At 44.5% G+C, this 16385-nt stretch overlaps 1 long non-coding RNA gene across 4 annotated transcripts in view; it reads left to right on the top strand.

Moving 5' to 3' along the window:
- The window catches only part of LOC119844466, a 323486-nt gene that overhangs the window by 198390 nt on the left and 108711 nt on the right, over nucleotides 1-16385 (top strand). The window lies entirely within an intron of this gene.

Genomic DNA, 16385 nt, shown 5'->3' with positions numbered 1-16385 from the left:
CTTTTCCATATTTTCCATGTGTTCCATAGTTAATTCACTGCCAGTAAACTAAATCAGTTCAAAGAAGAATTTAACATTGTATCACCAAAATATGAAAAGAAAGATTATGTTTAAAGAGACATCTCTATGCTAGGTACTATTAGTGTTTACCTCCAACAGTGTAGTGTGCAGATCTCTCTGCAATACACAAAGAAAATCCCTGCCCCAAACAGTTAGATTTGAACTTCCTTATTTCTGTTAGAAATTTAATTTTCAAGTCCAAAAACACAAGTTGCTGCTTTTTTATAATTTTGTTACATTTTTGTATAGGTAAATACAAATATCAGACAACATGCAGAAAAATGCTACATGCTGAAAAGATACCCTTTAATTTGTCTCAGAATGCAAAAGAGAAGAACAGTCAATCCATCTAGGCATTTATAATGCACCCATCAGTTTGATATCTAGCACAAATTAAATTTAGTCAAAAGTTCAGTAGGCTAGACGTGTTCTAGACATTCTCCATTACAGAAGCATTAGCCAGTGCAGCTACTCAGTCTGAGCAAGTGTCAGAAAGGAACACTCAGACACTTTCATATTCTTAAAATCACTATCACAAGTACTGAGACATATACCTCCAAATGAATTATGAAAAATGAAGGCTGGGGCCCATGAGCTCTGGAGGCTGGGATCATTGATCACACTGCTAGAAACAAGGAGAGTCTTGACAGGTATCAGACAAAAATTTCTTGAGTTTCAGAAGGTAGAACATAGTCTGAATGAATTTTCCCAGCTGTTTCTGCAAATGTAACACCTCTTGTGTTTCCCATCAGGTGAGAACCTGACCTCTTAAGATTCTTGTTTTAGAGGAACCTCAGCAATGGAGAAATCAATATTTTCTGAGCATTTGACCATATCTTTTTCTTCTTAATATATGTGCCCTCATGTATTCATTCTTCCATTTAACTTTAATTTCCGTGATTAATGGATAGATTGGACTATTTACTCTATTAGATGGAAATTAGTCCCTATTTCATGAGCTCTTACAGGATTATTACAGATCCTTCATTTTAGAAATCTCTCTAAGGTCCAGTCACTGTTAGGAAAGTACTTGCCCTAGCAGACTTTTCTGGGAATAAAACAGTTTGTAGTCAGTTTATTAATATTATTGTGATGATTTTTATATGAAATATTAAGCATTATAAAGTGAATCTTAAAAACAGATTTAGAGATGGGATCACACTTCAAACCTGCTATTGAAGAAAGCAAGCTGTCCTCTGCATTTTATTTTCAACAATAATGCACTGACATACAGATATTATAGGTAATTAACATAACACTGGTTTCCTCTAAACATTGTAAACTCTCTAGGACTGGAACTTTTTGTTTTATGTTTGTACAGCACTTAGCACAATGGAGTCTTGGTCCATGAGTCTGGCTCCTAGGCGCTAAAGTCCAGGACAAATAGTAAATAATAAAGGTGATAATCACAGCACAGTAGATATTTCTTTGCAATATCAGTTACAAGAGGAGGCAGACAGCCTATATTACCAAGACAATTTATTTCATAGGAAAAATGATGACATTTCTCTGAAAACTTCAGATTTGTACCAGTGAAGAAAAATACCCCACCATTTTGCTCTAAGGGTGGAATTTCAACATGTGACTGTTATAAATCTGCTTTCTGCGAAAATGGCATGCCAAATCAAATTTAAAAATAGCTGCATAAACATAAACTTTCCAGAGTGAAAACTTGCAAAAGGAACACTGCCTACAAACCTAATTCTGATACTGTTGCAGTGGGAAAATTGTCTTCCTTTAATTCTAACCAACACACCAATTCTATATTTTGGAGTATTTTTTCTGCAATGGGTTTGATTTAGTAGGGTCTGAACTGGGTAAAGCTAGATAAGTCTCTTAACTAAGTCGTAGGATCTTAAAATATTTCTTTACATCCTTATTAATAGAAGTGAAGAATATAGATATTAAATAAAGCAGGGATCAGCAACCTTTGGCACATGGCCCGCCAGGGTAAGCCCCCTGGCGGGCCGGCTGGTTTGTTTACCTGCCACATCCCCAGGTTCGGCCAATCACAGCTCCCACTGGCCACAGTTCACCGCTCCAGGCCAATGGCGGCTGTGGGAAGCAGTGGCCAGCACATCCCTTGGCCCTTGCCGCTTTCTGCAGCCCCCATTGGCCTGGAGCGGTGAACTGCAGCCAGTGGGAGCTGCGATTGGTCGAACCTGCGGACACGGCAGGTAAACAGCCTGGTCCGGCCCGCCAGGGGGCTTACCCCGACGGGTCTTGTGCCAAAGATTGCCGATCCCTGAAATAGAGTTAGGAGGATGTGGAGAAGTAATTCCTGGGAAGATATGTATTGAAATATCATTCTCAAGGTGCTAAAGGGTGGTAACCTATTTGCAAGGTAGAGATGCTGCCTTGCCCAGTGGCCAATGGAAGGGGAATACAGCCCAACAGGGAACAATCTTCCCTCAACCTCAAGGAACCTGCCCAAAGAAATTTAAAACGGTGTAGGCAGAACTCCCCTGGAGGACAGATGTCTACCAAATGCAGATTGCAGTGTTGTGAGAGCCTGGTACATTGATGACTTCAGAGTGGGGTGACTGGAGGACAGTATAAACTGTTGTGAATATACGATATTGTTGATGAAGGCTATTTACTATTCATTTTGCAACTGTACCCTATTCCTTCAGACCCAATGCTTTATCTTTTTCAGTTTGTAGTTACTGTGTAACTGGTTAGAGTTTAACAGCTCTATTTTTAGGGACAAATGCACAATATATTAAAAATAAACTCTGGATGTTTCCTTTAGATTGCATTCTATTTTGTACATGTTTTTGTTCTTTCCCCCTGATTTGTTACTTCTGATGTTTTCTTGAAAAACAGGATCATTGTCTTCTAGGATTTCATCACTTCCAGATGTTTTTTCTTCACCTAAAGTCATAATCCTCTGCTTTTGACTTCACCATTAATTGCTGTAGAGATGTCTATGATCTTGCAAACAGAAGATTAAGATTTTTGGGTGAGGAAAAAATCATGGAAATTGAAGTACTCTTTAGAAATAAAGATTCTCTTTTCATGCAAAGATTCCTAGTTTAAAAAAATGTTGGGGGAGAAATATAAAATATAAACAAATTGTTTCTAATCAAAATATTCTTCAAAACTTTCCATGAAGTATCAGCAGTTCTTTCAGTTTGTCAAAGAGCAAATCCTATTCACCAGAAATTGGTTCATGCTTATGAAAAGTCATTTCAACCTCAAAAAAGAACTTTATTAAAAAATTTTAGGAAGCAGGAAATTTGTCAAGACTGATAATAATCCTCTCAATAATTTCTGTTTTGACAAATCAGTATTTGCTGATGAAAAACTTTTTGTCAGAACATTTTCAATCATCTTTAGTAGAAATATGTATCATATGACAAGTATATTATGTATTTTGCATGTTTTAGTGCTTTCCATCTGTTGATTCTCATTGTGTGGTACAAACATTAATGAATTTAGCCTCATGTTGTGCATTTGAGATAGGCAAGTTTTATAGATCTACATTTTGTAGACAAGGAAACTAAGGCACAAAAACATGAAGGCCCAATTCAGCAACGCTTGCTCATGTTGAGTAGCATTTACTCTTGTCAGTGGCTATATTGAAGCCAATGAAAATCTGGCCATAAGTGACTTATGCAAAGTCAGCATTTCCATAGCAAAAATCAAGAATATATACCAGATCACTTGGGTGTGTCTGCGTCCTGTATGCTGATCATTGTGCTTAGAACATATTTTTTCTTTCCTAGTAACATCCTAGTGCAAGTGTCTCAACTCTTTTTAAGGAAGGTGTGATGGGAAAAAACCTATAGTGCTTGATTGACTATGTAATATATATATATATGCTTTAAAGAGAACCCTGCAAGGTGCTACCAGCCAGATATGGTCATCAGATCTTCCACTTCTGTCCAAATCTGTCACCAATGCCTCTAGCACTGAATGCTAATTTATATTATTCTAGCCCTTCTGCTATTGCCGTTCCTGTATTCGTTGCCACGGCTGTCCCTTCCCCCAAACCAAATGCTCTGTTCAAAGATTGTCTTGTCTCTAGAAAAGGAGTACTTGTGGCACCTTAGAGACTAACAAATTTATTAGAGCATAAGCTTTCGTGAGCTACAGCTCACTTCATCGGATGCATTTGGTGGAAAAAACAGAGGAGAGATTTATATACACACACACAGAGAACATGAAACAATGGGTTTATCATACACACTGTAAGGAGAGTGATCACTTAAGATAAGCCATCACCAACAGCAGGGGGGGGAAGGAGGAAAACCTTTCATGGTGACAAGCTGCTACTCTGAAACCTGTCTTGTCTCTGTGTTTGTTCCTCACCTAGCACAATAGTACTAATGGAGGCCTTTGGGAGCTATCATAATATAAATATTTACTGTTAATAATCATCTCCAAAGCAGCAAAAGGAGCTCTTCATTTTTGAACAGGCCAATCTGTTGTTGGCACTTGGCTGCAAATTTGTAGGCTGAATGGAAGAGTCTACATCCCTGAGCAATGAGATGTAGTCTGTTTGGAAGTCATCAGCTTTATCCCTGGTCTAGCTATCCAATGACTCAGTCTGAATACACATCTGTATTGCTAGTGCAATTGCTATTGACGATCCGCACTCAGTGTAATCATCATGTTCTTTGATTCCTTCCCCACCACTCCCTCCCCCTTCCCCTCCCCCTCCAAAAAACCCCAACCTTTCAACATAGTGAAGTACAAGTGATACAGAGCTCTTTAGATAATAGATTGTCAAAGGCTCCTACTGTATATACGGATTTATACTTCACTCATAACCACAGTGTCTGGAGCAGACCATGATGGATAAAGTAAGGGATTCTACAGGAGTCTTGTTGTAGTATTGGAAACAAAATCTCTTTTGCTCCTCTAATGGCTGCCTTGTATCCCTTAGGGCATTTTAATCTCCTGGTGGCCCTCCTCAAGAATGGCGCGGGAGAACATTCTGTGTGCTCTTGACTTAGCAGATTCAGCTACTTTCTCCATGCTATCTGCCATACTTTGGTCAGAGGTCCAAACACTATGCTTGTGTCTGCCCAAAAAATGCTCCAACTCCACTGTCAGGGACTCCATTTTGATTTACATTAAACAGGAGAAAATGTTTATTTGCATCTTGCAGAACATTTGAGGGAAAAAACATAAATCAGAAGGAGGGCAGTTTCATACACAGCCAGTACTAGGTAAGGCATCTTTAAACTACCCCCTCACCTCTCAATTACAGAATATTTAAAGATTAACTGGATTTACAGCATTGTATAAATTATCTAGATTTGACCCTAGTAAGAGAAACAAAGCCTGACAGGTTCTAAGAAGCTGTCTGGGCTTAAATCCTTTTGCATAGATAAAATATCACATAGTGGCCTTTGTGTTTTGCTAGTGGATCCAAGTCACACTTTTAAAGTTTTGGTCCCCCCACTACAGAAGGAATGTGGACAAATTGGAGAGAGTCCAGCAGAGGGCAATGAAAATGATAGGGAGCTGGGACACATGACTTACGAGGAGAGGCTGAGGGAACTGGGATTATTTAGTCTGTAGAAGAGAAGAATGAGGGGAGATTTGATAGCAGCCTTCAACTACCTGAAGGGGGGTTCCAAAGAGGATGGAGCTCGGCTGTTCTCAGTGGTGGCAGATGACCTAACAAGGAGCAATGATCTCAAGTTGCAGTGTGGGAGGTCTAGGTTGGATATTTGGAAACACTATTTCACTAGGAGGATGGTGAAGCACTGAAATGGGTTATCTGGGGGTGGGGGGGGGGTGGAATCTCCATCCTTAGAGGTTTTTAAGGCTTGGCTTGACAAAGCCCTGATTGGGATGATTTAGTTGGTGTTGGTCCTGCTTTGAGCAGGGGGTTGGACTAGATGACCTCCTGAGGTCTCTTTCAACTCTAATCTTCTATTATTCTATGATGAAAAACAAGTACCAACTTCCTTTTGAGCAAACAAGTTTATTATTGGTTAAGTTCTGGTGCTGCTTGCTGAGCACTATATAGGACAAAGATATGACCCCTGTCCCAAGAAGGACTACAGTGTAAATGGACAACATATGTCAGCCAGAATGCACTGGGGCATCTGGAAGAAGGCTCTGTATTAACAAACTTTTAAAAAGAATGGAAGATAGCAGTCATACTGATGTAGATTAGAGTGTGTTGGCTTTGTAGCATAAGTGAGAATTGAGAGAAGATGGTGGGTGCCTGGTGCAAGTAGGTAGGAAACAGAAGTTATTTCATATGTTGGAGACAGCAGCGGAGAAAGCACCAAAGAAGGGTGATGCAGAGGGTACATGGTCTGAAATCAGAGCAGAGATATAGGCAGAACCTTGAAGGCAAGGAAGAGGTTCTTAAAGTTGATGCAGACCTATGCTTAGAGATACATTTTGTTCCTCCTTGTGGTTTTTCCCTTACATATGGTAGGGAAACTCCACTTTGAGAAACATAACAAAATGATTAGCTCATCCAGGTAGGGTTCACAATGAGATGGTGTAGAAAAAAGAAAGAAAGAAAGAAAGAAATGGAACACCATGCAAATTATAGCAAACTCTACATATTGGACTTTTAGCAGTGGAAGCTGATAGAGAGGGCTGTGGGTTTGCTTCCCAAGCAGAAGCATATATGCTTTATGCACTTCTCCTATAGGTGGTGCATTCTACAGTAATTGCCATTACCAATATTACAGTCAGAGGATCAGCAGCAGCACATATAAGACTGTGTGTGTGTGTGTGTGTGTGTGTGTGTGTGCACGCGCGCGTGCTACAGTTTGTAGGGGTTATTTATGATGTTAGATTTGAGATGTTTTCAGTATAGCATGTGATGATAGAATTGGTAATAATAGTAGCATTTGGGAATAAAATCCCTCATATTCATGGAACATACCCATATGTAACAGCTGTACCCTCAAAAATCTGGGAAATAAATGGTATTAAGAAAAAATATCCATTCCACTGAGATAGTTGAGCCATGTTGTGATACAGTGTATCCCCCAACCTTTTAATCTTTTCAAAAGTAACTGTGTAAGAGTCTAGGGAATGCTAGGTTTCAGAGTAGCAGCCGTGTTAATCTGTATTTGCAAAAAGAAAAGGAGTACTGGGGCACCTTAGAGACTAATAAATTTATTTGAGCATAAGCTTTCGTGAGCTACAGCTCACTTCATCGGAATGCTAGAGTCCATAATGGCTGCAAAGTAGCAAGAGTGAGCAATAGGCAACCTCTTTTCTGTGTATTTAAGTCCACCTGGAAAATCCAGGCTCAGTGGGGTTTTCCCCAAAACACTAGCTGATTTGGAATAATGCTTTTGTTTTAAATGTTTGTTTGTTTGTTTGTTTGTTGTTTAATTATAAACTATGTAGAGGAATAAGAAAAGGAGTACTTGTGGCACCTTAGAGACTAACAAATTTATTAGAGCATAATCCGATGAAGTGAGCTGTAGCTCACGAAAGCTTATGCTCTAATAAATTTGTTAGTCTCTAAGGTGCCACAAGTACTCCTTTTCTTTTTGCGAATACAGACTAACACGGCTGCTACTCTGAAATATGTAGAGGAATAAAATTTCTTCTTCAAGTGCTGGCTCATGTCAATTCCTTTTTAGGTGTGTGCGTGCCCACATGCACTGTCATAAGAGATTTTTGCCTTATCAGTGTCCGTAGGGTCGGCAGTGCTGCATCGGTATATAGGCCCTATGCCGTCCCAGTTCCTTGTTACTGCCTGTGATGGTTGGTCGGAGTGTCTTTCCCCTTACTTAGCAAGAGGTTAGTGGTTCTCTCCTTCTTCAAACTCTTAGTATCTTTTAAATAGTTTTTTTTTACAGTAGTTAGTTAGTAAGTAGTTGTTAAATAGCATAGTTAGTAACTTAGAGTCCCAGCAGAGGCTTTGCCCCAGGTGAGGTGCGTCTCTGGGTTTTAAGCCCTGTTCTGCCTGTAACAGGCCTATGCCTGTAGTGACCCCTACAGCAGCTGCCTACAGTGCTTGGGGGAATCACATGTGAAGGAGAAGTGTCGCATCTGTAAGAACTTTTGTCTGAAAACACAGAAGGAGCGCAATATCCATTTGAGGGCCCTCCTCCTGGAGGCTGCTCTCTGCCTGTCCAGACTCTACACCGAGCCCTCCTGGCCAGACTCTACACCCAGCATTTCAGCCTCAGTGTGTAGTGCACCCCCGACACAGGGCTCTACCCAGTACCACTCCCCTTTGCTGGTGCCCAAGAAGCAATAGAAAAAATGTGACTTCCCAGCACCAAGCAAAAAGAATCAAGGGGCAACAGGTAGAGGACCCAATTTGGGCCATCCGTCCACCCTGGAGCCACATGGGGGTACCTCTCTGAGTGGAACCCCTAGCCCACCGAGGGATCCGCCACTGACTTCTGGGAGCAGTAAGGGACCCAAACACATGACAAGGCCATCATCTTCTCAGGTCCTCCTGGCATCTAGGGAGCAGAGAGCCCTCCCAGCACCACATACACTGCGCATGGCGTTGGGTCCAGCAAAGGCTCCCTATAAGGGCAAGCTAGCCGGGAAAAAACCCCTCTCTATGAGGGCAAGTGAACACCACCGGTCCCTGGAGCTGAGGCAGCGCTCCCTGTCTTCACGACCGAGGTCTCCGTCTCTGCAGCCTAGGTCTCCGGTTAGACACCCTAAATTTCTGGCACAGTGCTCGCAGTCTCCACCTACTTGGTGCAGATCACCCAGAGGGAGATGTTGGTCACCATGTGGCCAGCGCCGTTTGTCCTCCTGCCAACCATCTCTGCAGTGTAGATCCCCGTCACCTAGACTACGGGAGCTATCTTCCCTGCTCTCAGCGCCAGTCTTCCTACTCGAGGCACTGCTCAACCACGGCAACAGTTAGCTGTCAAACCCAGGCTTCGATGGCCCCACCATGGTCACCGGAAGGGGATTCCTCCGGGCCAGAAAGGGAGTTTCAGTCCCTTACCAAGGCAGCACAAGCCTGAGTGGGTGCCTGAGACCGCACAGACTTATGTGCTGCCAGTGGCCTGTGCAGTGGCCCTACTGGAATGCGTGGGACGTGCCGGTTCTGCCAGTGCCCTTTTCATGTCACTCATTGGTTGCCACTTCAGAGAAGCAACCAACAGCACCGGGCTCGGTGCATGGAGCAGAATCAGACACTGGAGCACAGGAGCGAATGCCCACCCCTAACTCCCCTTCCCCCATGATGGATGATGTCCCAGACCCTCCCCTGGTGGTTCAGTCATTGTTGCAGGGCCCTCTCATACCAGCCCACTGGTTGATTTTGAGGAGCATCAGGCCCTGCTCTGAAGGGTGGCCATGAGGTGGTCTGGACTTGGGCCTGGAGGTGGAGGAGCAGTTGGACACCTTGTTTAATGTGCTCTCAGAAACAACCCTCTCATGCGTTGCACTGTCGATGCATGATGGGGTCTTGAAAATAGCTGAAGCCCTCTGGGAGACCCTGTCCTCATTTCACCCACCTCCAAACGGGCTGAAAAGAACTATTTCATCCTGGCTAAAGGGTTGAATACTTGTACAGCCACCCATCTCCGGGTCGCTGGTTGTCTCTGCAACCACCGAGAAAGACAGCCAGGCAAACCAGTTCTGCCCCCCAAAAATAAAGAAGCAAAGAGGCTGGACCTTTTTAGAAGAAAGATTAATTAAACATCCAGCCTTCAATTCAGGGTAGCAAACCACCAGGCTTTATTGGAGAGATATAACTTCAATCTGTGGGACTCCCTCCGTAAGTTCAAGGATTCCCTGCCCAAGGACTTGTACAAAGAGTTTGGGGCGCTACTTGAGGAGGGTATGGCAGTGGCTAGATGCGCCTTCAAAATGGCCTGGGACGCGGCCGATTCGGATGCCAGGGTGGTTGCATCAGCTGTGGTTATGAGATGCAGTTCCTGGCTTCAAACTGCAGGCCTGTCCCAGTCCTCCATCCAGGACCTCCCGTTTGATGGGCATGGACTCTTTGCAGAGCAGATGGTTGCGAAGCTGCATGGACTTATGGACTCTTGGGCCACACTCCGCTCACTGGGCCTGCATACGCCGCAATTGGCGAGGAAGCCATTCAGGCTGCCTCCACCTCCAAGGCCTTAGCCGCCTTGGCAGGGCTCTGCTAGGAGAAGGGACAGAGACATGAGTTTTAGTCATTACCACCCTTCCACCTCCCGCTCACCTGCTCAGCCTGGCCATGAAGGCCAAAAGCACTCGTTTTGAGGCTGCACTCAAGAGTGACACTCCAGTCAACTTCCTGGATCCATCCTACTTTTTTCTCAACTACCCTTACCATATGGCCTGGTCATGAATGACCTCGGACCACTGGGTGCTCAAAATTATATCTCTGGGCTACACCCTACAATTCTTGGCTGCCCTCTCTCTCACTCCCTTTCCGCGTCCCGCTTCATGGACCCTTCTCATGGGCAACTCCTCGTTCAGGAGGTCAAGAATCTCCTGCAACTAGGGGCAATAGAGGAAGTCCGTTTGGAAATGAGAGGGAAAGGGTTCTAGTCCCATTATTTCCTAATCCCAAAAGCAAAAGGAGGCCTAAGACCCATAAGACCTGTGACGCCTCAAAAAATCTCTCAAGAAGTTTAAGTTTCATATGGTCTCCCTGGCTTCCATCATTCCCTCCCTGGATCCGGGAAACTGGTACACTGCCCTCGATTTGAAGGATGCTTATTTTCATATCTCCATCTTCCAAGGGCACAGATGGTTCCTCCTTTTTATGGTGGGCTGGCACCATTTCCAATTCATGGCCCTGCCCTTTGGACTCTCATCGGCCCCGCTGGTGTTCACAAAACGTATGGCTCCAGTGACCTCTTAACTGAGGCATCGAGTTAAGTTACCTGTATCTCGACGATTGGCTCATCAAGGGCAGAACTCGGGATCAGGTACAAAGAAGCCTCGATCTGGTACGTTCCACCTGCCACGATCTGGGCCTGTTGATAAATGAAAAGAAGCCAACCCTCAGACCAGTGCAATGGATAGAATTCATAAAGCAGTGTTCAACTCCGTGCAAGTTAGAGCCTTCTTTCCAGAAGCTTGTTTCCAAGCCATGTTGAACCTGATCTCTCATGTAAGGGACCACCCGCTCACCACCACTCACACCTGCCTGAGATTGTTAGGCCACATGGCAGGGTGTACGTTCATGGTCCATCATGCCCGGCTCCATTTCTGGCAACTGTAATCGTGGTTCGCTTCAGTCTACATTAGCAACAGGCATGATCTAGACTGGGTAGTCTGGGTGCCAGATCATATACAGTCGTCCTTGGAATGTTGGTTGGACGCCGGATTGGTATTGGAGGGAGTTCCTTTCACGGCCCCATCCCCATCGCTGACCCTGGTCTCCGATGCCTTGGACCTGGTCTAGGGAGCCCACCTGGGTGAGCTCAGCACACAGGCCGCTGGTCACAGGACGATCTGGCCCTCCACATAAATCTCCAAGAGCTCAACGTGGTTTGCTTGGCCTGCCAGGCTTTCCTGCCTCACCTGTGGAGCAAGGTGGTACAGGTCCTGACGGACACTATCACTGCAATGTTTTATATCAACAAGCATGGTGGAGTCAGTAGGTTGGCCCTTTGCTAAGAAGCTCTCCATCTTTGGGACTTGTGTGTGCAGCATGCCATTCATCTGGTGGCTGGGCACCTTCCCAGGGCCAGAAACATGGTAGCAGATCACCTCAGCAGGACCTTCTCTTCTCGCCATGAGTGATCGCTCCATCTGGAGGCGGTCAGTGTGATCTTCCAAAGGTGGAGAACTCCCCTGGTGGTCTTGTTCGTATCACACCAGAACAGGAAGTGCCATGTGTTCTGCTCGATTCAGGGGATGGATAGGGGCTCCCTGTCCGATGCCTTTTTGCTCCCAGTGTCAGGGGCTCTGATGTTCACCTTCCCGCCGGTGCCCTTAATCCAGAGAGTCTTCATGAAGATCAAACAGGACAAGGTAAAGGTGATCCTGATAGCTTGGCCTCACCAGCACTAGTTACACACGCTGCTGGACCTTTCGGTGGCTGCTCTGCTGCAGCTGCCTCTCTCGCTGGATCTGCTGTCCCAGAACCACAACAGTCTTCTGCACCCGAACCTGGCGGCGCTGCACCTGACATCCTGGCTGCTGCATGGCTGAATGCAGAAGAACAGGAGTGCTCAGCCCGTGTCCAGCAGGTCTTGTTGGGCAGCAGAAAGCCCTCTACCAGGGTGACTTACCTAGCCAAATGGAAAAGGTTCACGTTCTGGGTCTTGGACCAGGTATCAAGGCCCAACAGGCCTCGCTGCAGGCAATCTTGGACTATCTTCTGCACCTCAAGCTCCAGGATTTATCCCTGTCCTCAATTAAGTCCATTTAGCTGCTATTTAAGCCTTCCACCCTCCATTCCAGGGCAGGGCAATCTTTGCTCACAACGTGATGGTCCGTTTTTTGAAAAGTTTGGAGCATCTCTACCCTCACATACCGGACCCCATCCCTCCTTGGGACCTGAATCTCATGCTGTCATGGCTCATGGGTCCCCCTTCGAGCCTCTGACTTCCTGCTCCCTTCTCCTCCTTTCTGGAAGGTTTCTTTCCTGGGCACAATAACGTCCACAGGGTCTCTGATATCAGGGTGCTTACTTTGAAGCAACCCTATATGGTATTCTATAAGAACTAGGTCCAGCTGCGGCCACACCCAGCATTCCTGCCTAAGGTAGTTTCAGTTTCATACCAGCCAGGACATATATTTACCTGTCTTCTTTCCAAAGCCTCATAAGTCGAAGGAGGAGTGCAAATTTCACTTTCAGGATGTCAGGAAAGCACTTGCCTTTTACATCAACATGACCAAGCTGTTTCATAAGTCAGCGCAGTTGTTCGTCATGGTGGCGGACAGGACGTAAGGTTGTCCGGTGTCCGCTCAGAGAATTTCACCCTGGATCACTGCCTGCATCTGTTGCTGCTACGATCTGGTGAAAGTGTCTCCACCAGTGATTGTATCTTCCCCCTCGACTGGGGGCAAGCCTCGTTGGCGGCCTTCCTGGCCCAAGTGCCTATTCAAGATATCTGCAGGGCCAATACCTGGTCGTCTATCTACACCAGTCGTTCCCAAACATGTTCCGCCACTTGTGCAGGGAAAGCCCCTGGCGGGCCGGGCTGTTTTGTTTACCTGCCGTGTCTGCAGGTTCGGCTGATCGTGGCTCCCACTGGCCCCGGTTTGCTGTTCCAGGCCAATGGGAGCTACTGGAAGCGGCGCAGGCCGAGGGACGTAATGGCCAGCCACTTCCAGCCGCTCCCATTGGCTTGGAGCAGCGAACCGCGGCCACTGGGAGCCACGATCAGCCGAACCCGTGGACGCGGCAGGTAAACAAACTGGCCCGGCCCTCCAGGGGCTTTCCCTGAACAAGCGGCTGAACAAATTTGGGAACCACTGATCTACACATTTACATCTCATTACGCACTAACCCAGCAGGCCCGAGATGATGCTGGCTTCCGTAGAGCAGTGTTGCAAGCCACATAACCATGAACTCTGAGCCCACCTCCAGGGATATTGCTTGTGAGTCACCTAAATGGAATCAACATAAGCAGTCACTCAAAGAAGAAAAAACGGTTACTTCCTTTTGTAACTGTTGTTCTTCAAGATGTGTTGTTCATATCCATTACATTACCTGCCCTCCTGCCCCTCTACTGGAGTTGCCAGCATGAAGGAACTGAGAGGATGTAGGGCTGACAGCGCCTAATACCGACTCATGGACGCAGTACTCCAGAGGGTGCCACTGCCGACCCTACGGATACCTCTAAGGCAAAAATCTCCAACGACTGTGCATATGGGCATGCACACACCTAAAATGGAATCAACATGAGCAACACATCTTGAAGAACAACAGTTATGAAAGGTAGGTAACTGTTTTTACAGAATATAACCACCACCACCGAAGAAATCAGTGGCTGCACTCCTGAGTAGTACTGAAAATACAGCACCCATCAGTTCCTTTTGCAGATGCCTCAAAGACCCAGAAACAGAAGACAGCCTTTTTTGATTTTCCCAGCTCTTGTGACCTACATAATTGTCATTCCTGTGATTTCAGCCGACAAAGAGTGCCATCAGCTACCTTGATTTACCTTTTGGTTGCCTACTGCATGACCATACTTTTAAACAGATACATTCATCCCAATTCATAGTGTACAAAAAATAAACAGCCATCTGTATTTGTTTATAAAATACTGTGTTCCTTTAGCAACAGTGTGCATTCAAAGCAAGCAGCATAAGTTTAATGAGGATCCATTTAGATAGTGACATTTTTTCAGAGTACTCTGAAACATTAGGAAACTATGGTATAGAGAACAAGGTACAAAGATAGTGCTTACTGCATATAGTTTGCAAAACTATTATGAGTTTTTGGTAATTAACAATGATATGAGGACGCAGCAACAGTATCCTTAAAAGTTATGCAGCATATAGCTGTGGGCCAGATGCCAGAGCAAAAAAAACACCAACCAGCCTTTTAAAAGTTATCAGGTTGAAAATTTATGATGACTCCACACTAGGTCCAGGAGAGTCTTGGAATATAAACTGTTCCAATCACTAAAACTTTCCTTTTAGGCAGTGGTGCCCACTTGAGTTGGGATTTTAAGATTCAAATTCCTCTCTTTACTGGAGGATGGCAATTTCCCCATCCATTTACATCCTCTCTGGTCAGAAACTGAAGCTGAATCTTCACATGTACTAGGAATAGGCAGGCAGCCCTAAGCATCACACTTCTCTTCAAACAGTGTCCAGCCTCATTCTTTTTTAGTTTCAGATCAGTGCCTAATTCCCTCTTGAAGGATCCCGTTTCCCTGCATCCATCTGAAAAATAGATTGCTTGACCTCCAGCTCTCTCCCCAGTTTTAACTGCTGGATCCAGCGAGTATACATTCATTTTATGGGGTTTATATAGCACATTTGATATGCTGAACCATGATCCTTCTGGAGCACAACTGGCCTGATGAAACCCTGAGCCATATGAGACTTGAAAAGAGCATTTGCTCAGATTTAAATGGTAAGGGTGAGAGATTAGGTGGGACTAGAGACAGGGACTGAGGACAGTAAGCTCCATCAGACTTTCAATGGGGCAGGAAACTCGACAAGAACTTCTGTTAGTTGTAGAAGGCCTTTAAGAAAGAAGGCCTCCATAGAAAGTTCTTGCTGGCTTGGTTTGTAGCACAGGTTGAGCAATTTTCTGTTTGTGTTCACGAAAAATCATTTCTGTTCTTGTAAGCAGTGAACATTATAAACCTCAAGCATAAAACCTTGACAAGCAAAGCAGGTTGACTGGAAGTTTGTTCTTTTGTTGCTGAACCAGCTGATCCATTTCCACTATTTTACAGTGACATCACAAAAGTTATAGAAATAGTTCATAGCAGACTGCAGTTCACACCTGGGTGCAATGTGGACCTGGTCACCATTCAAGATGGTTATTTCCAGCACCCAGGAAACAGAAGAAAGTAGATGTATTCTACAGATTTGTTGCTATTAACTTCTGACTGATATGTTCAAAATACTTCAATTTTATCTGATGGTACGTTGGCCCATAAACACAAGGAACATATAAGAAAGGATTTTCATGAGGATCCTAGCAGGGACCATGAGCTCATTGCTTGAAAGCAAAAATCCCAGCTGAAATTCAGGTGAATGCTGGCTAAAAGGTTAAGAATTAATTTTGAAATGGATGATTCCCAAGTTCCTTTTAAGGAAAATTTCTCTTACACTCCTGAACCAATTACTAGCTTAACTACTGCAATTCTTTCTTTTATGTTATTCCTTAAACCCCTATCTTGAAAACTTCAGGGGCCTCCAGAACGCAGGAGACAGAGGTGCCTCATGTTTCAGAAAGTTCAGCATTTATCATCCCTGTCATCTTCATGACTTCCTCCCCATTTCCAAATCCAACCTGCAAATTGTTATCATGGTTTTCAAAACCCTCTGGGGATTCACTGTAGCACAGTGAGCTAACTTCTCAGCTTCAGCTCCTGATTACTCTACTCCTAGTCATTGTCCTCTGCTCCATTTCCTCTCTTCATCTCTTCACATTCAGGGGACTGCTCTTTTACTTATGCTGCCCCATCTCTCTTAACCCTCTGAGACAGAGTAACTTTTCCCTTCTTTGTACCTCACGTTCATAGAAAGGTTTTATTTTGTTCTCAGCATTTGATTGACACTCTGAAAAGCACTTGCTGATAATGCTTAGGAAGGATGGCTGTCCAAAAAATAAATGTTAAATAAGTGTTAAAGGTCTTCAGTTTAAATTCATACATACCTATAAGTCATTCCAAGCCAATATTTATGCAATTGATTGATCCAGATCTGTATCTTTGTTTTGTAGCTCAGTTAATAGATTAGTGTGTTACCTTTACTATGCAAAGGGATGAATA

Source organism: Dermochelys coriacea, chromosome 1 (assembly GCF_009764565.3).
Source record: "Dermochelys coriacea isolate rDerCor1 chromosome 1, rDerCor1.pri.v4, whole genome shotgun sequence".
Taxonomy (NCBI): domain Eukaryota; kingdom Metazoa; phylum Chordata; order Testudines; family Dermochelyidae; genus Dermochelys; species Dermochelys coriacea.
The sequence above is the reverse complement of the archived record's forward strand: the minus strand, read 5'-3'. Positions and strand labels throughout refer to the sequence as shown.